General features: G+C 43.8%; 1 long non-coding RNA gene across 5 annotated transcripts in view; it reads right to left on the bottom strand.

Annotated features, from left to right (window-relative positions):
• LOC121821292 (uncharacterized) overlaps window positions 1-21,282 on the bottom strand; it is a 133,535-nt gene extending 112,253 nt beyond the window's left edge. For 4 of the 5 annotated variants that reach the window (XR_006062020.2, XR_006062019.2, XR_013043325.1 and 1 more), the window contains exons 1-2: window positions 20,628-21,282; window positions 9,260-9,347 (exon numbers count right to left, since the gene is read on the bottom strand). This is a non-coding gene — a long non-coding RNA (uncharacterized LOC121821292). The remainder of the gene's footprint in view (window positions 1-9,259; window positions 9,348-20,627) is intronic. The other variant, XR_006062021.2, reaches the window with a different exon arrangement.
• Window positions 21,283-25,374: the final 4,092 nt, after the last annotated feature.

The following is a 25,374-nucleotide window of genomic DNA, read 5'->3' on the forward strand; positions in this document are numbered from 1 at the left end:
CCTCTACCACTTAGGGGCAGTCCATGAGCTGGACAGACCTTGTTGGATAACTATCTCCTAATTTAAATGGCCATTATTGTCTAGTGTTGGAAACTAAAATTCTACCTGAGTTTCCTACCACTGCCGTGTTAACAGATGGGCGCAAGTGGGGTAACAGAAAACAACGCCCATTTATGTGCTTACAGTTAAGGAAGGGTGAGCCCCTAAACTGAGGTGTCCCTGGGGCCATGTTCATTTTAGGGAGCTCTGCAGGAGAATCTAGGGCCTCTGTTTTTGCCTTACATGAGCCAGTACACTTTGGAAGGACCAATGTCACATAAGTGCATAAAAGAGTGAAGTTCTACCAAGGCAGTGAACATGAGGTAACTATTCTTCCCACCATTGGGCAGCTCAAAGGAAGATAAAATGTTGTAGTTAGATGTCCCCCATAGGGTCATGTGTTTCAACTCTTGACCCACCTGGACATGAGCCTTGAGGTGGGTCTGAAGGAAGAGGAACACTGGGGATGTGCCTTGGGGTTTCCTAGCCTGTCCCCACTGCCTGTCTCCTCTCTCTTCTTGACTGCACATACAATGTGACAATCTACCTCAAATTCCTGCTGCCATCGGCCCACCTACTGCCAGGGCTTCCCCAGCATGAGGGACTGCGTCCTCTCAGTTGCCATCTTCCCTCTTTACACGGCTTCTTGTCAGGTAATCGGTCGTAGCAACGAGAAGAGCAAGTAACACAGAAGGATGTGCTTAAAACCCGAAACCATTTGTTAAAACCACAGATGATCAAGAATCTCCTGTTTTGGGGAGAGGTGCTATGACATTCCATTCACGGCTCCCTCACACCCCCAACAACCACCACCACCGCCACCAAAAAAAAAAAAACCAAAGATTGTCCTCAGACGTACGTATCATGTGATGAGATTGCAAGTCTAGGAAAATTCCTGGAATGAAACCTAAGGGTGATGATCATAAAAGACTAGGACCCCCGCCCCCAAGGTTTGCAATAAAGACACCTTGGAAGATTCAAATGGCTCACACTATAAAGCTGCTTCTGAATTGTTTAAAAGTCTGATGGGACCTCACTGGCTGTTTCCTGAAGGCAGAGATAGACACAGAAGGAACAGACTGACCTCACTTCACTGGAAATACTGGCATTTGGGAGTCACAATGACCAAATATTAGCATTTAATGACAAGTTCACGGTAGCAGATGTAAAGGAGCCCAACAGCTGGACCCTCTGCCTTCTGTTGATCATGCCCGTGACTAAGTTCAAGTCCCCTGCACTGGAGTAGTACTAGTCCAAGGTCCTACTAGATTTTTATATTTAAGAAATTATACATCTGGGATGTAAAGGTCAGTCTAAGCAACTATAGTAGGAATCCACTCTCTTCATCAAGAGCTGTAACCTGAGTGGTCTCCAGTCCTGGAAGGAGAAAGGGGGCATTTTTGAAGACGATGCCTGCAGTAACAGGAAATCAAGCATTGTACATCCATCAACTGTGGTTCCCAAAGGAAAGCATTGGATGGGAACTATGGCCATTTGTCACGGTAACTATGCATCAGAGAAAGGAAAAGGCAGTATTCAGCCTTTTAGATCCTTACTGAAAACACCTCTATACTGCTAATTCCTGGATACACAGTTTATTTGTGTGTGTGTGTGTGTGTGTGTGTGTGTGTGTGTGTGTGTGTGTGTGTGTGTAATACAGGTGCATATATACCACAGATCATGTGTGGAGGTCAGAGCAACTTTTATCTGTCCATTCTTCCCCCATAGGTTCTCGGGCTCCAGCTTGGATTCTTGGGTTTCCACAGTAAGTACCTTTACCTGCTGAGCTAGCTCACTAGCCCATGTGCCACAGAATTTATAACTAGGGATTAGAATAGCCAATATTTCAGCTGCCTAGGGTAACTATGAAGCTGTCATGTGATCATTTTACTGGGTATGATTGTATAGTTAGAATATGTATATATGAGACCTGACTGGTTCTCCCGTTCCATCGCTCTCAGGGCTGTGGCGAATTATTGCAGAAACAATGGAGCAAATCTCTGGGATTCCCATGACTAATACAAACCCTTGTTCCATCACCGAAGAGCAGAAATGCAGAGGTGGTGCATCTTTTGTCCCTGTTCCACTTACCTCTTTGATCAGTGCCCCAGGCAGATGCTTCTTACAGAATAGCAGTAGATGAGAAACAGAAGCCAGCATTCAACCGTACCTTCTACTTCAGAGGCGGCCATTGCACCTGAGCAAACCTACATGGCCTGCATTTGATGATATACTGCCACTAAGGAAGAAAATGCTTTTTACTTTTAACCACTATACAGACGCCAAAACCCCTGCTTTCTCCCAGTGGACATGGTAATACATTTCCAACACCATTCTTTGTCGCACCAATCTGTGCTAGAATTGATCCTTTGATGAAACCCTAAATGACTGATCTCATTTGTCACACGTCACTAATCCCTACGTGACAAAAAAGACGGTTCTTCTACATGTCTTAGGAAGACAATGTATATAAGAAGGAAGGAGAAGTCAAGATGATGTCGGGATTTGTGACATTAGTTTCTAAGGACACCGTGATCTTGAGAGATTTGGGGCTAGGATCTCCAGAACTCTGTTAAAACTGCTAGCTTTGCACTTCTCCCACTGAGAAGACAAAAGCTTTCTGGACATCTGTGGATTTGGAAAGTGCTATTTCTATATCCATTTGCCCCTGTGCTGCAGCTTTAAAGAGAGGCCCTAATCAAGAGGGCATTCCCATTGCTAGGAACCACAGCTCCCCCAGCCTTGTTTCCAAACTCTGTGACTCATCAGGACAAACAGCACCTCAGCTATACAAGGGGAGGGAGTTAAGGATGCTAAATCGAGCCCACAGCGAGTGACAATACAATAACCACTCGGAAGGTTTTGGATAAAAGCCGTGCCCTTTTCAGCAAGTAATTGTTCCCCTTGAGAAACACCTCGCCTCAAGAGTTTGATAGAGACTAGCAGGCAGGTCATGGGACACCAGCTGACCATCTTGAGTGGGTTATCTCATCTGCCTCACCATTAGCTGAGTGGACCCTGCTGTGTATTAGTCTTAAAGGGAAGAGTTTATCTGTAGGCCAAAGTACAAACACCTTCTGGAAGCACTTTTTGTAAACAAGTGGTTGATACTTCCTGCACAGCTACTTCTGACCTGACCTTCACCCGTCTTCAAGCCCCACTGGCAGACCAGGAGTCTGACCAGCAGGCAGTTGATGCAGAGGCTTAGAGAGAGCACTGTAAGATGTTCTAGCACCTGCTAGGATATGGAAATGTTTCACACCCATGGGGGGGGGCACTTCTCTTAGAAAACAAAGAAGCCGAAACCTTGTCAGTAAAACCTAGAAATCTCCTCAGCCAGTTTGCTTTCCAACAATGGTAGCTCTGGGTGCTAATCGATGGAGATTGATTGGAATGTGATGATGGTTTGGTCAGATATTACTATTTGGGAAGAATGAAATTAGAAGTTTGTAAGGTTTGGAGAAAGGGTATAACTCTGAATAGACTCAGAAGGTAAAAATACCTGTGGCCTATAATTAACTCTCACCAAAAGACCTCAGGAGGGAGGTAGACAAGATAGCCAGACCCAATGCATCCCACTGCTTATTGAGTGTTGTATAAGCAACACACAATGTTGACAGCAAATAAGACTATATATAGACTCAACATGAACTCCCAAGAAATATACCTTGCAACTACCCAACCAATCCCAATCTCTGAAACAGGAAACAATCTTACCTCCTGGAGGACCAAGGAGACACCTGGGAGCAAACTGAGTCCACTGAGCACAAAGCAGAAAGTGATTGGTCACTGACTAACAAGTTGGTTAGGGTAGATCTTTATTCTCTTACTCTGCCTGCCATAATTCTACAATGATGTTGTCCAGCTGAATGGTTTTGGTCACTATTTCTATATCCCTCAAAATGTACCTAATCAGGAACTCACTGTGTTACAGCACAAAGGTTTCTCCCATTTCTTATCTTCTTTGAGGAAAGAGTTCAACTAAGAACCACAGATAGCTAAAGTAGAAATTTATTTAGTAAGTCAAAGTCCACTACAGAGAAAGATTGAAAAGGAGGGTGAGCGGGAGAACACTACAGTTTCTTTTGTGAGCTTTTAAGTTACAATGAATATTTTTGAGATTAGTAGCGTATTTGTGGGATGAGGGGACCCCTTTCCCCCTCCCAAATCATGATGTACTAGGTCTCCCTTTTAAGGCATTTCTTTCCATGACTCTCTTGAAAAGCCCAGGGATGGAGAAGGCAAAGCAAGACCACCAAACCTGATCATATAAGCTGGGATCTTCTAAGGATACAGACTTTTCTTTCCTTTTTAAATTTCTTTTTGTCTTCCTATTTTTCCTTTTATTAAAAATAGAGTTTTCAAAAACTAACACATTGGAATAAGACAAAACAAACAAATATAAGGAAAGAGCCCAAAAGAAGACACAAGAGCCAGAAACCCACCCATTCGAACACTCAGGAATCCCATAAAATCACTAAATGCGGTAACATGCCATGATATGTACACAAAGGTAAAAAGAGAAAGGAAAAAAACATATAAATAAAATAAAGATAAAGATAAAATTTAAAAAGGAAAATAAATGCCTAACATGACATTATGAGACAAGGAACCTCCAAAGATGTCCTTGAGTTAGTTTTCTGTTGGCATCTGCTTCTGGGCATGCAGCCTACCCTTAAGAGTGATTTGTTCCCCCAGTGAGACTCCCCTGGAGAAAAGGAAATTATCACTTGCAAGTGGTTATCAATTGGAGACAGATTCCAGGTTAGGCAGGGGGGCATGTGCCCACTTCTCCTTTCGGCTCTAGGGCCTGAACTGGTGCAGAGCTGAGCAGGCCCTGTGCAGGCCGCCTCAGGCTCTCTGAGTTCATACATGCATCGAGTCTGTTGATTTAGAGAACCTTGTTTTCTTCATGTCCTCCATCCCCTCCGGCTCTTACACTCTTTCTGCCTCCTCTTCTACAGGGTTCTCTGAGCCCCAAGGGGAGGGATTTGATGGAGACAACCTGTTTAGGGCTGAGTGTTGCAGAGTCTCTCGCTCTCTGCACACTGTCTAGCCATGGCTCTCTGTGTTTGTTCCCATCTGCTCCCATTTGTGCCTCTCTGATGATGGCACAGCAAGGCACTGATCTGCTTCCCTAGTTGGAGTCGATGTACCGACTTCATTGGTATGCATGTGTCTCAATTAGGAAAGTCCTCTGGAGCCTGGGTTTTCTGATACAGCCGAAGAACCTCAGCTGGAAGGAGGTTTAAATACAGGAACAGTCCGGCCATCAGGAGAGACCTAGATCCAAAATACAACTGCAGATTCCTCAGTTACCTCTGGTCTAACTTGTTGCCTATCTGGCTCTCTTTCTACCAAAACCAAAAAGCAAGAAAAGATAAACATACGTATGTAACAGAGATTCACTGCCTTGCCCTTATCCCCAGAAAGATCTGGCCTTATTCTAATCAGCTATGGTGTCAGCAAACACATTTCATATTTGGGATTAAGTCAGAGGGGGTTTCTGTTATATGTTAAAAAGCGATGAAATGTTTGGTGTCATTTCTTCATGAGCCTAGGACTTGAGCAGTGTAACTGTCACTTTGGAATCGAGTGATTCAAAGAAACAGAGACAGCAGAGTCTGGTCTATCAGGATGGTGGCAGTAACATCAGGAAGTGCATTTCCAGAGGCAGAAATCGCTGCATTCCCAGTAAGAGCACACTGTCCCATGTCAGCGTCAGTGGGAGTTGTGGTCCTGAGCTCAGGGATGTTGGGTTTCATTTCTATCTGACTGTACATCGGTCTTGGAAATTTGGACTACTCAATTATCTTCTAACACTTTCTATTCTATCTAATAATAGCAAGCTTTGATTAACTATAAACTCAGAATCGTACCTGAATCAAGCACTAGGGCTCAGCCTTGAATGCTAGGAGCTATATTTCTTCTTACCCAGATAGGACCTGGCTATAATTGAAGTCATTACACAGGGCAGCTCGGGATTGTGAAGCCCAGAGAAGAGCTATGGTACTTCATTCCCTGATCAACTCGTCTCCAGTCCAAATGCCTCAATAATGAGAAAACGTCTCTTCAAACTGCTCTGGCTAAATTGATTTTCTGAAGTGTGCTTCCAAAACACACTCTTTTATATAATTATAATCACTCTTCTTTTTATTTCTTTAAAGATTTGTTTATTTTTATTTTATGTGTATGAGTACTCTGCCTGTGGTGCCTTCAGGAACCAGAAGTGGATGTCAGATCCCCTGGAAGTGACGTTGTGGACAGTTACGAGCTGCCTCCATGTACAGCCACTCTTCTATACAACCATGTGGTGTAGAACATAACTAATGTATGTTATCAAGTTAGCAACTTATGCAACAAGGGCTGGACAAGGCGTTTGTCTCTTATGTGACATTGCTGACATTTTCTTTCCCTCCCAGGAATAATAAGCATTTCACTAACAGAAGCTCCCATTTGTAACTAACCGTTGCTAGAATCCTACCATGATAATTCTTTTTTGGATACGTTATGCTAAACATAAATATTGCCTCATGAAGAAAGCAAGGCACATCTCAAGACATTAATATTTACCCCTAAGTTGACCAAATGGCGTTTATTATCAGCCCTACTGGCAAACAAGTTGGTCACAAATGAATCCATTTGTATACTACGTGTGCCAGCTGTATACCATGGTGAAACTGGATATTCCATTTGAAAAACAGTGAATTTTATAGCTTAAAATGCTATAGTATTTTAGTTATTAGTCAACGTCTTTGATTGCTATTTAGGTTGATCATGTTTGTGGTTTTGATAGGGTTTGTAATCTTTGAGCAACTGTTCATTGCTTAGCTCTTTCGTGATTGGTCCACTAGTCAAATAGTCTGTGGGAGCTTTCAACCTCTACATCGTTTATTCCAGATTCAGTGCAAAAACCAAAGCTTAGAGGGATATTTGTCCTTTTATCATGCCCTTTAGACTGTGATGCTGAAATCAGCTCAAAGCCAGAGAGTTCATTCACTGCTGCAAAGCACAGACAGTGTGTTCAAAGGCTCCAGCAGACTGGGAGAATTAAAAGAGCAAAGACACCAAGAAAGAGCTATAATTAAAAGCACTCTTCACGGGTCAAAAGTGCAGCTCATTAATGTTTTGCTGAGCAGATGGCATTAATGAGCAGCCAAAGAGCCACGCTCGTTATCTCTGTTCCCTTCATTATCCCTTTGGTACAAATGGCTCAGTGGACAGGAGACCAGGCCTGCCCCACATGATTAGGCTTGATAATTAATGCCATACCTGACTTCTACACAAGTGCTCGGTGAGGTAAATAAAGGGAAATGCATAAATGTAGAGCAAGAGAAGCATTATAAGCATCCTTCCTTACAAAAGAAAAAAGATAACGTACCTCAGCATCATTTATAATTATACAAACATTGGAAATTTCCAGTAATGTAGTAAATGGTTAACTAAACGACTGCCCCACCCCTAATTAAAGAAATATGCTGCCTTGAAAATACCTTTCCAAAAAACTATTAGCATAAGAAAATGTTCCTGATATGTAAATTTTTAAAAAGCAGTCAATCATACATGCGCTCAAACCTTAGTTATATAAGACATGTATAATTATAAAAAATGTGCCTAGATAAAGGTTAATATGAAGGGCAAGGAAATATTAACTTTGTCTCCAAGTAGCACAGGAACGAGAATTTTTTTTTCCTTTTGGCGCCTGTAATGACTACATACTAGTTTGATAATGAAATAAAAGTACATCAAACTCATAACAGCAGTTACCTCCGTACAGGGCGGTGGAACTGAAGACTTGCTCTGTTTGTACTCTCAAGAAAATATCCCTGGGCTGGAAAGATGGCTGCGTGGTTAAGAGCACTAGCTGCTCTTCCAGAGGAATTCCCAGAATTCGGTTCCCATAGCCCACGTGGAGGTTCACAACTGTCTCTAAAGACAGTGCTGGGAGATCTGACATCCTCTTCTGACCTCTGCAGGGTACCAGCCATATACATGGTACACAGACCACGTGCAAGCAACCCCTATAAAAATATTTTTAAAATTTTTTAAAGACCATATTCTAAATTCTTGTATGTTATTGAAAATAATAGGATTTTTTTTTTAACAAGAAGTAGAATAATGGAATATATTTTTCTCCCTTTGCATTTGACAGGGAAACAAAACCTTCATTCTATCCTATCTCTTTGCCTCAAGTCATTTGCCTTAGTGTTACTAGAAACTCGGAGTTTTGGCCCAAATCTATCTACCTGTGTGGCCTTGAGCTAGGTAAGTCACCTGCTGTATCCCAAGAATCTTGGAATGTGGATACTTCCCTGACTATCAACATGAAATAATTTACAAGAAAATATTTGTGAGCTCTAAATTCTTTCTTTATGCAAAGTGTCATTGAGCAATAATAAATATACACTTTTCTAACTGAAAGGATCATTTTAAGCTATTTAACTGTGTTCTGAACAGGGAATTTTAAAACTGAGAAGGTGGCATTATTTAAGGAACTACAGAATGAGGAACCATGACGTGGATAAGCTGGTGAGTAGTAAATAGCCCTCTAAAACGGAGGATTCTCCTTCTTCTCCTCCCTCCCTTCCTCCCCCTCTCCCTCCCTGTGTACCCCACTTCCTTTCTTAGCCCTGCCCCAGAAGAAGAAGCCAAGGTTCAAAGAAATACCCTAAGGAGAATTTCCCAGAACTGTATTTCCAATGTCTTAGAAGCTGAAAGCATCAAAGCTGTATTAACGTGGCAGATCTTGGTGAGGCTCCCGGAAGTTCCCGAGAGCAGGCAGCCTGCCGCACCACCGCTGGGCTGGTGTTCGCTCCCTTGAGGAATGGCCAGACTGCTAACCAGACACATCAGCCTCTCTTCACATCAGCTGCCATCTGTCCCTTGACCTCTGCTACCGGGGATGAATGTGAACAGCCTGAAGTTCATGGTGGTCCCCGGGAACGCATATTCTCCTGGCGGGGTGACTTTACCCCCAAGTGTGCCCTGGTCTGATCACAAATTACTTGTTGTTCTAGCTGATTGGTAGTCACCAGTGGGGCTACTGAGAGAGAACTTATTGTCACTGGATCCACAGGAGTAACTGTGGTCAGCAGCTTCAGTTCCTAGTGCACTGTGGGAGAAGAATTAGACGTGGTCCTCTTGCCCCTGTCTCACTTTGGGGTCCCCCGCCAGCCTTGACCCTTAGCTCCCTCTTCACCCAGTCCCACGCTCCTCCTACCTGGTGGAGACTTGGAGTCACACGTGCTGCCAGCATCTTGCCATGCCTAAAATCAGCATCACCCAAACGGGCTTGCCCTCAGGACTCCCTAAAACCACAAAGGAAGGCACCGGTCACCCCAGTCAGACTGCAGAGTCAATTTGCACCGTCTCTGCCCTCCCCAAGTCCCTTCACTTCAGCTAGTGCGCTTCTCAGACACCAACAGACTTCAACTCCAAGACTCTGAGAAATGCTAACAACTCCTGCCCCTGGTTACAGCAGAAGCTTTACTTTTATCTCACTCCCTGTTCCAGAACATCCAGCTTCCAAAGCTGGTCCCAGTTCATGAAGCTTCAGAGAGCCCTTCTGACACCTCCACTAGAAGGGCATTTCCTTCTCTCGCTGCATATCCACCAAGCCTCTTCTCTGTGCCATTTGCTCAATATTCTTACCGCCTGATACTATCTTTTCTCTTAATTAAAGTGTGTGGGGTCTTGTCTTGGACATTTTGAGGAAAGCAGAGTGCAGCCCAGTGCTTTCACTGATGGTACATTACAAGACAAGGCTTCCTAAATGCCTCTCCTTTGAAGAGGCTTTGCGACAGAAGCTGAGGAGAGTGGACTCTCGGTGTGTTGGTCGCTGACCTGAAGCACGGACTCCCAGATGCTGAGGGATTCTCTCGACCTTTGTGTTCTTGCTGGGTGAACAGCTCTCATGCCTTCGAAGCTGGGTGACAAGAAGGTCTATTAAACTGTTCCTACACCAAACCCATTGTCAAACTTGAAAATTAGCTCAACTAAATGGACATTGAGGGCATCGCTAGCCTCAGCATCAAAAGCAGGGAGATGGGTGTCACTATTAAAGTCATAAGGAACAGTCTGCTCCTCCAGACAGTCAAAGGTGACATTTATGGGGCCCTCAGATTCCTACTTTACTGTCTGGTGGATATCATCGCAATTTGCCCACTTTTCTAGAAGGCAGGTCAGACCTCGGATCAACACATTGGGGGTGGGCACAGTCAAAGCCATGTGTCTTAGTTACTGTTCTACTGCTGTGAAAAGACACCATCACCAGGCCAACTTACAAAAGAAAGCATTGAATTGGGGGTGTGCTTACAGTTTTAGAAGGTTAGTCCATGATCATCATGGTGGGAATCAGGCAGTATGGTGCTGGAGCAGTAGCTGAGAGTTTTACATACTGATCTGCAGACAGCAGGCAGAGAGAAAGAGAGACTGGGCCTGGCATGGATTTTTGAAACTTCAAAGCCCAGCGACACACCTCCTCCATCAAGGCCACATCTCCTTATCCTTACCAAACAGTTCCACCAACTGGGGACCAAGCATTAAAACATAATAAACCTCTGGGGGCCATTCTCATCCAAACTGCCACATTCTACTCCCTGGCCCCCAAAGGCTTGTGGCCATATCATAACACAAAATGCTTTCAGTGAAACTTCAAAAGTCCCCATAGTCTTTCACAGGCTCAGTACTGTTTCATAGTTCAAAGTCTTTTCTAAGACACATTGCAATCTCTTAACTGTAAACGCCTGTAAAATCAAAATTAAAACCAGATCACACACTTCCAATATACAACAGCACAAAATACACATTACCATTTCAAAGGGGGAGGGAAACGGATATAATGAGGAAATACTGGATCAAAGCAAGAACAAAATCCAGCAGGACAGATTCCAAACTCTGTATCCCATGTCTGATGTCAAAGCACTCCAGATCTCCAACTCCTCCCAGCTTTACTAACTAGAGCACACTTCTCTCTCGCAGGCTGGTTCTACTCCTTAGCAGCTCTCCTCGGCAGGTATCCCACAGCTCTGGCATCTCCAACATCTTAGGGTCTCCAACACAACGCAGGCTTCACCTTCCCAGCTTCACACAATGTCCTCTGTGGGCCTCCATGTGGGGGCTCCCCTGATACACACCTGGCCCCAGGTGTTCTCCTTAACCATGAAGGAAGATTCCACAGCCCCTTTCTTTTATCCTTCTTAACTCTAAATCCAGAAGCAAGTGGCTGAAGCTGCTAACTAAGTTCTGCTGCCTACTAGGGCTGGAACCAATTACATTTGCATTAACTTTCTGTTGTTTAGGACTAGGACATCCCACATGCATGCAAGCATGCATATGCACGCACACACACACACACACACACACACACACACACACACACACACTAATAAAGTTTTGTTGTTGCTGTTTTCGAGACAGGGTTTCTCTGTGTAGTTTTGGTGCCTGTCCTGGATCTCGCTTTGTAGATCAGGCTGACCTCGAACTCACAAAGATCCGCCTGCCTCTGCCTCCTGAGTGCTGGGATTAAAGGTGTGCGCCACCACCACTCGGCACTAATAAAAAATTTTAAATGATTTTTTTAATTGTAAAAAAAGAATACAAATTAGTATGACCACTTTGGAAATTGTTTACCAATATGTAGTATGTCAAATATGTATTTACATGATCTATAACTCCACAGCCATGAATGTTCCTCTTTTCCAAAATACACATGGTAGGACAGCCACGGTAGCTCTGCTTTTAACGAGCTTAATGGTGGGTGGGCTCTGCTGGTGAGGTGCTTGTCTAGCATTCACGAAGCCCAGAGTTTGTTCTTCGAGCATGGTTTGTGCATACCTGTAACCGCAGAACTTAGGAGACTGGAGAGAGGAGAAGAAATTCCAAGTCATCCTTCACTTTATGTTGAGTTTGAGGCCAGCCTGGGCTAGTGAGATACATGAGCCTTGTCTCATAAAGAAAGAAAAAAAAAAAAAAAAGCTTAGTGACTGGAATAAATAAATGTTTATATAATTTGTGCAATTAAAGAACTGAGTTTCTGTCTCATTGGTATTAACCAGTCTCACAGACACAAATATGAGAAACCCTATCTCAAAACTAGTGCTAAAAAGTGAGGAAGACACCTGACATTGACCTCTGGCCTTCACATGAACATGTATACATATATGCACAAACCTACACTAACAAATACACGTGCACCCACATAAAATAAAAGCATGAGTTTTATCAACTTGTTTTTAATTTAAATCCATGAAGTAGCTGAGGATGACCTTGAACTTCTGATCCTCCTGCCTTTATCTCCAGAGTGTCCTCATGCCAATTTATTCAGTGCTGAGGGTTAAACCCAAGTGTGGCTGCATTCTGGTTGAGCTACTCCTGCCCTGGCTCCAGAGCGGAGCACCTAGTCCTAATCCATCGTCTGTTTATCAGTTACCCTTTGTTTCTCTTGTTGCCCTATGTAGAAGCTGTCTCAGAGTTTTCCAAGGATCGAAGGCCTATGCAAAACTTGGTTCAAGAAACCCGGAAAACTGTGGTATCTGACGAGTCAAGAAATTTGCACTTGGCCTTGTATTTTTGGGAGCTCCTTTCAGGTTGTTTTGAGCATATGGAAATCAACTGGCTAAAGTGTAAACATAGAGAAAAATAAAAATGCCCTGAGCATAGGAAAGGTGCTTCAGTCCTTAGAGACTGGATCCCCCTGCAGCTGTGAAAGACTAGGTTCATTCTTAAGATGCCTCTGAGTCTTCTTTCCACACACCCATGCTACGACACCTCAAGACACTCAAGACTTCATACATTCGAGATCAGCACCCTACCGGCTGAGCTACATCCCTAGCCTTTCTGCAGATCTTTAAGATCACAAATTGAGATATTTCCAGGGAGGAAATGACACATTAAATATCTGAGAAAAGTCTTAAAAAGCCAAGGCTGTTCAGCTTGGAAGAATATATATATATATATATATATATATATATATATATATATATATATATATATATGTATGTATATGTATTCATACATATATATAAAATTCAAATAGGAACCAGATTTATTCTGCATATACTCTGAAGGCTGAGGTGAAACTGACTGGCGAAAGTTGATTTCATCCTAAATAGCACTTCCAACAAACAAACTGAGGAACTCATCAAAGAGTGATCGCCATATTTCGAAGGTGGTGGTCCCTGCTGGTGGTTTAAATGTCTCTCAAGCTCTCTGTTAATGCCATGATCTCTCATCACCTCAGTCAACAGGAGGGTTTGACAGGAATAAAGGAAAACTATATGCAGCTTACTCTACACAAAACTGCCAGGAGAGGCCTCAACCACCGTCCACAGCACTCATCGCTTAGAAGAGTTCTCCAAAGTAAGTGCTTCAGACACTGATCATCATGAAGTGCCTGAGTCCCCTGGCAGTGATTTTCTCATTACCCAACACGTAAACTATAATTCTCTTCAGATAAATTGTTTGGATTTCACTATTTCCTCCAGCCCCATCTGGTAGTGTGGGCGGTGACAGTGAAAGAGACAACATCACCCACACTGCTCTGCTTCTACCTGGGCGAGATGGCCTCCGGCTGGCCTCACCGGGGCAATGAAGAACTGCTTAGGAATGTACTTATTCCTTACACCCCCATTGGCATTGAGCTTTGGGCGCTGAAGTCAATGTTTCGTTTTGGTGGTGGTGGTGGTGGTTTTAGTTTTTCGTTTGGTTGTTTGGCTAGTTTCATGAATAGCAGAGCTTTTGAGTCGTGGCAACGAACACTTCTTCAGTTATTAATGAGGTTAGACATGGAAAAGAACTGAAGGACTTGGGCGGGGGTGCCGAGTCACCTCACAGCAGCCGCCCACGGTCCAGCCTCCATAGATTTGAGCAACAGTTCCCTGGCCTGACAAGGACTTTCTCTGTCTCCCAGTGGAATGGTTCCACCATCAAATGCTCCAGAGACCGTCTTCCCACTCTATTATGTCACATGTCCTTGTGGTCTGCCTTCTCATTACCCTGAACTATTTGTCAATCCAGATTATTGAACCCCAAATTTTACACACAGATAGACCTCCAGGGGACAGCACTTCCAAAAATGGTTTTCGTAGAACGTTCTTGTGTCAACGTGCACCAGTGAGAACTCTGCTCTAAACCAAACCGTGAAGGCAGGTTTCTTCCACCAGATGGTATTTAGGGTACTTTTTTCCCCCTATTAATCTGTAGTTTCAGTTTTTCAGTCCTGAATATGGAGGAGTTGTATCAACAAATAGAATAATTGGCACATTTAGGATGCCTCAGGGAAGCTGGAGCTGCACACTCTCCGTGTGGTTTCTTACAGCCTGGGGGGGGGGGGGGGGCTGAGAGCTGTGCCCAAGCTGGCACCCACAGTTCAGCCACCAGAAGCAGCCTCAACTCCTGCAGTGAGCTCAGTTGATGACGTACTCTAGTGACCAGGTCTGATGGCCAAGATGGTGACCATGGCCGTCCATGTGGCTGTGGGTTCTGCCTTAAGGCATACATTGCATGTTCATCCCCCCGGCATCTCAGTGGAAGTAGCAATGTTGCACCATCAAAGACTGAAATCACTTACCTAAAGACCCAGGGAGCTCGGACAGTACTGCAGCAGGCAGAGGAACCCTGCTTTTATGAGATAAAGCACCCGGTGGAACGTGCCGAGAGCCAGGGTGGCATTAAGTTCTGTGAGGATTTTGACAAGGTGCTGAAGCCTTGCAAAGAGCTTAATCTAATCGAGATGCTCAAGTTGAAGAACTGGCAGATGGGCTTCGAGGACCAAGTTACTGTAGCGAAACCACAATTGCAGACTGAGGAGACGGCTCGGCTGGTAACCAACAGAGCTTGCGGTGAAGCATGAAGACCCCAGTTCAAACCCCCAGGACCCATGTAGGCAGGTGTGATCACACACCCTGATCACCACAGCACTGTGGCGGTGAGAGAGGAGATAGTGAGGCGGCCACTGACTGCCAGTCTGGCTCCAGGTTCGGTGAGAGACGCTTTCTCACGGGAAGAAGGTGGAGAGTGATAAGGCAGAATTCCCGAGGGTCTCTGGAAGGAGCTGATCTCATGCATGCACACGTGCATACACCACACACACACACACACACACACACACACACACACACACACACTGCACTTGACGGTGAAAGTGTAAAGCCCTAAATGAAATCTCCTGTTATTAATCGCTCTGTTGCTTCCGAACAACCATGAAAGAGGGTGTTTGACTTAAAGCCAGTACACCAAGAACGACTGGGGCTGGGCAGGCGTTTGGTGCTCCCTTTAAACCAGAAGTGCGATGTTTTCATGTGTGAGTCCATTAGAATAAATTCATTTTCTTCGGAACAAAAATAAAAACATCGTGACGGAAGCAGTGGCAGAGCACAAATAGAGAGTAGGAAAGAAGATTCTATTTCTGAACTATATCCTTTTTGTTCTTGATTTAAAAAAAAAGACCTCCAGAATAGATTTTATTTATGTAGGAAGTGTTGCACACCTTGCGAAAGGAAGCAAAACACCGCAGACGTGGGATTCCACGGGCTTGCCTGCGTCGCTGTGGAGACATCTGCTTCTCTTAAAGAAAGGAGTGGGGAGGAAATGTGTACATCGGGGGCCGCTTTGGAGGCAATGAGTATTGAATTGCATGCAAATATTTTTTTTTTTCTATTTGAGTCCTGAGAGGTTTGAACACCTAGTCCAGAGTGCATTACCGGGAATACCAGCGTGCGAGCCAACAACAGGTGTGGGTGGACTCCACGAGCTCTTTGGCCTCCTTAGATGCTGTTTAACAGGCCTGTGTTTGCTCTTCCATGTGTAATTAAGCTTGAGGGGAAGTTGTAATGAAAAAGATAACCGAAGAATGGTTAATGGGTTGGTGTCCCGAAATGCTGACAAATCATGCAAGCAGATTCCCAGGTCAGTGCTTCTCCCAAGCAGGTCACTGAGTGTCTATCTGCGAGCCTCCTGAGGTCCAGACCCCTCCCCAGCTCCTTCATCCTTCCCATGCTCCTGCAACCTAGCCAGGATGCCGTGGAAGGTAGTTCCTTCCATGAGCCCTTGTTCTGGTATATCAGAAAGATTGCTGTTTGCTAATTTACCCATAGATGTAACTGTTACAGCATATCTCTTTTAATAAATAGTGCTAAAATTATTTTTAATGGTAATTACTCAAGCTTCTAAAATGATGCTTCAATATACATTTTTAAAAGTACATTTTAAAATATACTGGGTGTAATTTATAGAGCCATTTAACCCTAGGTGTAGCACAAATTATACTTCAAAGAAAACAGTACATTTATATACACCAATGAGAGGTACTTCTTAGAAAATTATTCATAAACGTTAAAAAGTTGGAAACTGGAATACTGCGCTGTTAAACTTTAAGTGAAACTTCATTAATAAAAGTCTGCAAAGATGACCTTTAAAATGACTGAGTTAAGTTTTCAAAATCTATGAAAATTGTAAAGCTTATTGCACAGTAGCTCTGGAATATGACTTGAGAACCATTGCGTTCCATGAGCACCAGCCTCAGGGATGATTAGTATCTGGAGGGTTCTTGTCTGGTGCTGTCTCATAGACAGAGAAGAGGCTCACAGAGAAAGACCAGCCAGACAGCCAGGACTTCACTAAAAGAGAGACTGCGGCTTGAGACCCATGCCTTGGCTAAGGGAAGCAGGTTCAGCATTCATAGCCAAAATCCAGAGGCTGCTAACCTAGTATTTGAACAGATCCAAGGGGAAATCGCCAGCTTACAGATAAATGATAAGTCTGGATCCACCGTGGACCTTGTTCCTCAGAAAACTTCCCAGACCCACGGAGACTCAGGTCAGGTGACTAGTCCACCTCAGGTCTGGAGGACAGAGCTGGGACTGAACCCAATGCTGAGCTCCAGGGTACAGAGGCACCAGAGGCCCAGGGTTCCTTCAGCCAGGGGACCCGGCAAAACCAGGGACTGTTTAATCATTAAATGACTTCAAAGGAAGAAAGGATCACATGCAGCCCGCATGCTAAAATCTCTTCTGACTGTAACCAGCATGAGGCCGCAGTGAGCAGAGGCCCTGGCTCAGAGGAGGAGAGCAGGTTCTGAGCTGAGGAAAAAAGGGAGAACAGCCCACAGGAAAAGGAAGCCTGTCTCCGAGGGGTCAAGGGCCAGTCAGCTTCAAGGGCCCTTGATGCCTCTCAAGGGAAGGAGTTGTCCTGAAGAATCAGTGCTGCGAAGAGCTGGGGTTGGGGAGGGAGGGGGATGGGATTGGAGGAAGGGGGCGGAGCTGGAGAGAGGGGGCGGGGCTGTTGAGGGAACCTTCGCTCTGGCAAGTCTAGTCCACTTGCCTGGTCCATGCCTGTCCTCCCAAAGGGGGCGAGCCTGTTCATCAGCATGCTCCCCACATTCTTCAAGCCTGTTCCTAAGCATGGCTTCTCTCTAAACAAAACTACAAAGAAGCTTTTTGTAGGATCTGTTTCCTTTGACTCAGGCTGCGTTAGCAAGCCGGCAAGGAATGTGGCTGGTGGGAGCCCCTCCTGCATGGCTAGCCTACTCCTTTCAAGTCTCTGTGAGTCCTCTCTGTTTATTGCTTGGTCGCTGGAGAGTCAAGCCTTGGCAGCAGCTTCAGGACCAGAATCAGAAAAGGAAATTCTTTTTTTTTTTTTTTCTCTAGACGCAGCACAGTCAGCCCCCAATGCAGAAAAAAAAAAAAAAAAAACTCATAAAACTACACATCACGTCTTGTAAATACTCCCCCTGAAAATGTCCCAGCTTCTGATCACTCTTAGAAGAAAATGCAAACTCCACACATCCTCCGAAGTCCAATCCAGCTTCCAGCTTCCCCTGCCATTGGTCCCCTCTCTCTCTCTCTCTCTCTCTCTCTCTCTCTCTCTCTCTCTCTCTCTCTCTCTCTCTGAGCAAAACCTCCGAGCTCTGTTATCCAGGACACCTTACAATGAAAGATCTAGTTATACTTCTCTTAATTTATTTGGTTTTTTTTAAGTCTGTATCGTTCCAAAAATATTGAGCAGAGCTCTTTATCACCCTTTAATTGTCGTAATAAATGTATACATACAGCTATTTTAACAAGCCTAGATGAAGAGAATCACTCCACCAGTCCTGGTTTGTGGTCACTCCATCATATATATATAACCATTAACCCTTGATGATCACGGCGGGGAGGGAATTGCCAGAGCCAAGAGCTAGAAAGCAGACATAAAATCCCCACAAACACCAGTCCCTGGGAAGGAGGCCCCCACAGTGCACTCTGTTGAACCCTGCTCATCTTTCCCTGCATGAAGGGTTCTGGTCTGTGAGATGGGGAGCACTCATGCACTGTTGAGGACTGCTCATCTTTCCCCTGTGTGAAGGGTTCTGCTCTGTGAGATGGGTTTGCTTTGCTTTGCTTCACAGCGTTTACAGTCAATGGTCAGTCTCAGGTGGGTGTCTAAGCAAGCTTGCTGCCCCTCATAGCCACATCCTTGTTCAAGGCTGCTGAGAGAGCCGTTTGCTGTTTCAGCACTCCAGGTGACCATGTGGAAAACACGAACTCCAGGATGTCATGTATCAGCCTGTCTCATGGATCTCAGCAATGCATCACTGCACTGATAATCCATGATTGTTAAAGGAAATAAAATCAGCAAGCCAAAGAGTACATCTGCACTCACAATATGATGTGGAACCCGACCAGACACCCACAAAGAATGAAGAGAATGGATACATATGCACAAAGGAGGAGGAGTCAGCATGAGGAAGGAAAGCATATCATTTGCTGCACTGTTGAGAGAACTGGAAGACACCGTGTTAACTGCAATAGTCAGACACAGAAAGACAAAAGCCGGATGTCCTGTCTCAGGTGAAGGCAAAAAGGTGATATAAATAGTGTGCGCGCGCGCGCGTGTGTGTGTGTGTGTGTGTGTGTGTGTGTGTGTGTGTGTGTGTAGTGTGAGTGTTGACCAGAACCTAATGATCTTGTCACTAGTGACTAGCCTTCTGGTAGGTAGCATCAGCAAGCAACACCACCCGCTCTTTGAGATTTGCTGAGTGCAGCGGACACCTCGCTTGCCAGATAGCATGAGTAGGTGAGGTAACACAGCAGACTCTCCACAGTCCCCAGACAAACACGGTTTCTCTATGGACTCAGGATGAGGCTATGGTCCTTTGAGGAATAGACCCATTTCCCAGAATCTCTCTTAAGTCTCCGGGTCACTTCTTCCAAAACTTCTAGTATGTAGGAGTGTGGTCACGTGTTTCTTGGCCATAGTGATACATCCAGAGAAAGGTGTGATTAGCCAATTACTTGGCCATTGTGCAAACATCACAGAATGCACTCACAAGAATTTACATGGTACAGACTAGGTATAGATTCTATATGATCTGGGCTATGCATTATATACAATAACATATGTGACTGTCCCCGACAGGTACACAGTATTGACTGTATTGGTAAGATGGCAACTGTTTACTGCTGGACCCTTCGTCTCTACCTTAAACCTGGTTCACCCACCACCCACTGTGCCGCTAGCAGCCAGCTAAAGAAAGCTGAGGCTCATCCATCCCTAACACTGACATCAGAAGACGTCATGCCTCCCACACACACTGCTCCACATCTGCATCTTTGACCCTCCTCTGCCTTTTCCCGGTGGCCCCGCCACCTCTCCACTGAATATAGTCTCCCTGCCGGCGGCCACATCAGAGGAGCCGCAGATGGTGGTTGACTTCAGGGGATCAACCCACCAGGCAACAAACCCTGATGGGTGAATCTTGGATAGGCGAGACCCCGAGACCCTCGGCCCCAGAATGCTTCTTGCGACTGCTGCGTCTGTGCGTGCTTGCCGCTGCTATTTTTCTCTGGTGGCTGGCGTGGGGTAGATGAGAACCCCATTGCCCTTAATGCAGTGTGATCATCTATCTCTTGGAAACACCCCGTTCTACTGGGCATTGTTAGCTGTGGGTTATTATGAAGATGATTTCCTCCTAAGCTGTACTGTTACTGTACTGAAGCCATGATTTTATACAATAATGATGTTAGTTTAAATAAAATTTTGATGACTAAATGTTTTTTAATAAATATAGTAAAGAATTATGATAGAGGTTAATTTAGTGGAAAAGTTAACACAGGTAAAGGTGGGACGAAATGTTGCCCCTGACTCTGATAAAGCAGCAGAGACTACATGGAAATAAAATAAAATAAAATAAAATAAAATAAAATAAAATAAAATAAAATAAAATAAAATAATAAGACAAGGAAGTGTCACACAGCTAGAAAACATGGGTTTCTGCTGAGGAACTATATAGACTGTAGCTTAGGTTAATGATTAAGAAAAACAATTGAGTCCCAGTAGCCCAGCTAACTTAAATTCTTTTAATCTTAATGTTGGGAGATGAGTTCACAGGTTTCAGAGTGCATCATAGCTGAAACAAAGCTTTGAAAATAACTTAAGGTCAGATGAATACATTTTTGTCAAATAGCTATGAGGTTAAAAAAATAATAAAAATTAATAAAAAATAAACTTAGAAAACAATCTAAAATTCACAAGGGCACATAGCTGAGTGATAGATTCATTAAGATTACGAATCAAAAACAAAGCAGCCCAATTATTATTAGCTTACTTACCTTTCTTGCTAGGATGGATTAGTGGCCAAAGGTGACGATTAATTCCTTGTACCCATTTCTGCCCTCAGCTTCCTGATATAAAAAACCGTTGATGAGTGGGTATGCACCCTGAGGATTGAAAGTAGAGATGACCAATTGTTTTTCACATATAAAGTTTGTGCTTCTTTTAAGATTCCTTATAAGATTATCTTTTGAGATAAATAACAAAATGATTGGTCCTTTCTTTGTAACTGCAAAATGCAGCCTGCCAGTAAAAGAACTGACTAAGAAAAAAAGAAAATATCTTGCTTGTTCATACCCTGTTAATCTATAACAAGTTACTTGGACATGAAAGGATGTGAGTTCTTGGGACAACATGCCTTCCACCTGTAATATGTAAAATGTTTAGTCATGTAAGGGATAGGGAAAACAGGCTGTTTTTTACTTGTATTCACTGTAATCATTCACTCGAAAAATAGAAGGTAATAAGCATGTTGCAATTTTTTATATTGCTTGAAAGAATTTGCTGGGGTATATAAGCTGTAAGGGAAAAAATAAAATTAGTTAGAAGGAAAACACCAAGAGAAGGAAAACACCAGGAAAGATGTAGAGGAAAAATAAAAGAATAGAAAAAGAAGCCAGAAGGAAACCATCCAGAGGGGGTGTGTCTTTTCCCTTCCTCCCTCAGAGAGACCGTCCCAGGTCCCCTGCTCTGCTGTATCCCCATCAAGTGTTGTGGGCCGGAGGCTGGTCCTCATGGCAGCTGCATCTCCCTCATCACCTTCTTCAGTCTTTCTAGGACAGTTTGTGTTCACCATGTATTTCCTCCCTTCCTGATCTATTTGACCAACTTGTTCTAGCTCCTACCTCAGTTGCGGTCTCCAGCCACCTAAAGAATTATCCCTGAGTAGTTCAGCCAGCAGGACATCAACAAACGGTGTAACTTGTCCGTTCCACGTGTCCCGAAAGCTGGTCTCCTCTAGTCCTTCCTCTCTCTGTTTCCTTACCCCACGGCTCCACACCTGAGATCAATAGCCACAGTCAATAAATTCTCTTTTCCACTGAAATCAGATTCCTCCTGGATCATTCTCCTCTTCCCGTTTGGACACCATCACACTTCCAATCTCCCTTCACCCCCACCCCCAGGAATTATTTTCTCCAATTTTTCAACTCCTGGACTTCACCCACGCTGTTCCCAAGAAGCCGGCTTTCTCTAACACATCCTTGTAAGTTCCACTAGTTGCCATTAAAATCTCAATTTTTATTTGTATGATTATGTGTCAGCCAGCGTACCTGGCCCAGTACAGTAGCCAGTAGCCCTGACAGCTTATCATGTGGTTGTCCCAAGCTGAGATGTTTCCCGGGTGTTAAATCCACGCCAAAATATGGAGACAGTAAGGTTAACAGAGTATAAAATGTCTCAGTAACTGTAGTATTGCTAAGTTATATGTCCATAGAGTATTTTAGCTAAATTGAAGTCAATGAAATTAAAATTTTAGTTTTTCTTTTTTAAAGGTTGCTACTAAAACTTTGAAGTTACCCTTAGGCTAACGTTTAATTTCTTCTTATCAGTAGTGGGAGTGAGACAGCGTCTTGCCGTGAGTCCAGGCTGGCCCCAAACGCCATCCTCTTGCCTCAGCCTTTAGTGTGCTAGGACCACAGGCAAGGCCCGCCATATCTGGCCTCACGTCCTATTTCTGCTGGATGGCATTGCTGCAGACCTTAAACTCCATGGGGTCAAAGTCCTTTTGCTCATAACTAAATTCCCTGTGGCTGTAACACTACACCTGACTCACAGTAACTGGATTAGTGGATATATTTTGAAAGAATACATTTTTTTTGGGGGGAGGGGTAATTGGATTTAAATCCAACTTCTTCCTTTTAGAAAAAGAGGAACTAAAGGTAAACAACTGTAGCCAGGGGATTAGGAAGCCGAATCTCAGTATGTGTGTTCTCTGTCTGCCCAGGGCCTCAGACCTGTTACTTATATAGACTTACAGATTTACTTATGATTAAGGGTCTGAACTGTCAGGCTGGCCCAGTTTGCCATTGGCTTTAAAAGATAGCATACCCACCTGAAACTGCTCAACACCTAGATTCATCTTCCAAAGTACAGACAGGCTACCCGCTACCAAAGGAGAAAAATAATATAGAAGAGATGCCACCCAGTAAGAAAGGACCCAATTGGATGTCAGCCGCTTCCACACACATGATCTCATAGGTAATGTCTCACTTACTATCTCAGTTGTTATTATCAGAAAATCTTCTTCTTGACTTAACCTGAATTCACCTTCTGGAAAATGACCTAACAAAAATGTGGAGGAGAACAGAGGAGTATTTAAAATTCTACTACTGTTCTTTTTGTTTTGTTTTGTTTTTTGTTTTTTCGAGACAGGGTTTCTCTGTGTAGCTTTGCGCCTTTCCTGGAACTCACTCTGTAGACCAGGCTGGCCTCGAACTCACAGAGATCCACCTGCCTCTGCCTCCCGAGTGCTGGGATTAAAGGTGTGCGCCACCACCGCCCGTCTACTTCTGTTCTTAAAGACTACTTTCCTTCCACATTGGTTGTCTGGCAAGCTCACTCACACTCCCAATCACGCACACCTATCACAAGTGTCTGCATTTCCATTACACCAAGTTCCCTGTGGTTGGCAATACTAGCACATGGCTTGGGGAAGGAAGCGGCCACGCTGTCCTGTGATCCCTGAAGGCTAATCCAGCTAGAGGAGGACTGGTCTCACAGACAAGGGCTCAGGGATTAGAGGCTACTCTGCCAGATGGATCAGGTGACACCTGGAAGAGAGAGCTCTGGGAGCCAAGAGACCACAAAGACAAGCCAAGACTCTTACTTAGCACGGACACCCATTTTACCCGGATGCACTAAGTCCTCATTACCTGACAATAACGCTGCCTTCTCCCGTGAGAGTGGGGACGAAAAAGGCCACTTTAATACAATTCTCCCCGTCAAGATTCTGCAATTTTTTTTCTTTCCTAGTGTTTTACGAGCCACAAAGCTGAGAGACCAGCAGATGGCATATCCTCAGAAGTGTTATGGTCCACCTTAAGCTTCCTTAAGTGCATAGCAATAATGCTGGACTGGAATGAGAAGCTGGGATTGCTATTTCTTCCATCGGGCATTCATTTCAGAACCATTAAAATGACATGTGCTAGACCTGCTGTTGTCCAAAGGGTTGTCATGGGATTCCGCTCACAGCAAATGATTTAAACAGCATCAACCCCGTGACTCAAGGTCTTCTGCTTTCCCAAGGTAAAGCTCACATTCAAGTGAGTCAGGACACCACAAAACCCAAAAGGATATGGTAGTCTCTGTGAGACCTTAACCCTCCATCTTTCCAACCTATCTACCAGAATAAAAATAGACGATGAGGAATAAAGGCTACAATTAGACTTTTAAAAAAGAAAACACAGGGCAAGAGAGATGACTCGGCAGTTATGAGCATTTGCTGCTCCTGAAGAGGACCCAGGTTCTGTTCCCAGCACTCAGGCCAGGCAGCTCATAACTTCCTGTCACACCAATACCGCAGAATCTGACATCACCCTCTTTCATTCTTAAAGGCCACTCACACGCATGTGCACATACACACAAATAAGAATAATAAACAAACAAATAGGAAAAATGGAGCATGTAGGAAATATATATGAGCCAATGGTCCTGAGCTGGATCACTTTGAGTAACAAGACAGATAAAGTTGCAGGGGTCTATAACCACAAAATAAAATAAGCATCTATGAATCTGCACTAACACTAATTAGCTGCTTTACTAAGCAGCTAATTAACTAAGGAGAAGAGACATTTCCTTATGAAGACTCTTGACTAATGGTAGTAGAAAAAAAAACAGACAAACAGCAAATCACCACTGGAACATAGTAATAATAATTATGTAGCAATATCCACGTGTGTATGCTAAATTAATGGCAAAACTTGGAGGAAATAATGCAAGGTCTCAAAACATATCCTCCAAGAATTTAGAAATTACAGGGAAAATAGTACCTTTACAGTATAGAAATCTAGTGCATACTCTGCTAACCAAGTTATCACAATCAATATGACAGGTAATAAAATGTATTGATACCATGAGCACTATATCATCTACTGGGAAGGACACTGGTATAACTGCTAGTGTAGTTTTCATTCATTCTTGCTTGCTTGCTTTTTTCTTTTGTTTTTGTTTTGAGACAAGGTCTTACTATGCAGCACAGACTGGCCTGGAACACACTCTGTAGACCAGACTGACCTTGAACTTAGTGACATCCACTTGCCTCTGTCTCCTGAGTGTTGAGGTTAAAGGTGAGTGCTACTACACTGGGCACTCTTTCTGATATATTCTCACCAGAGCTACATAACCTCATCTTACTCATTAGAAACACCAACTGGTGGACAGCCCAAGTTGAGGGACATTCCACAGACTGAAGTGTGCTTTTCAAAGCACCAATGTCGTGAGAGACTAAGAATCTGGCATCGATCACAAGGGACCAAAGAGATGCAACAGCTAAGGAACTGACTCACGGAACAGATGCTGAACAGCTGTGAGAAATAATGAAGTTCAAATAGAGCCAATGGTTCGCTTAGTAATACTACACCGGTGTTATTTTATTTTATTTTATTTTATTTTATTTTATTTTATTTTATTTTAGCTTTGCTGATTATATCATAGAAAATAGCATGAAAACAGTTGGAGAAATAGGGCGAGACACATGTAGAAATTCTGTATTACCACAACTTTTATGGAAATGAAAATTCATTGCAA

This window comes from Peromyscus maniculatus, chromosome 11 (assembly GCF_049852395.1).
Source record: "Peromyscus maniculatus bairdii isolate BWxNUB_F1_BW_parent chromosome 11, HU_Pman_BW_mat_3.1, whole genome shotgun sequence".
NCBI lineage: Eukaryota > Metazoa > Chordata > Mammalia > Rodentia > Cricetidae > Peromyscus > Peromyscus maniculatus.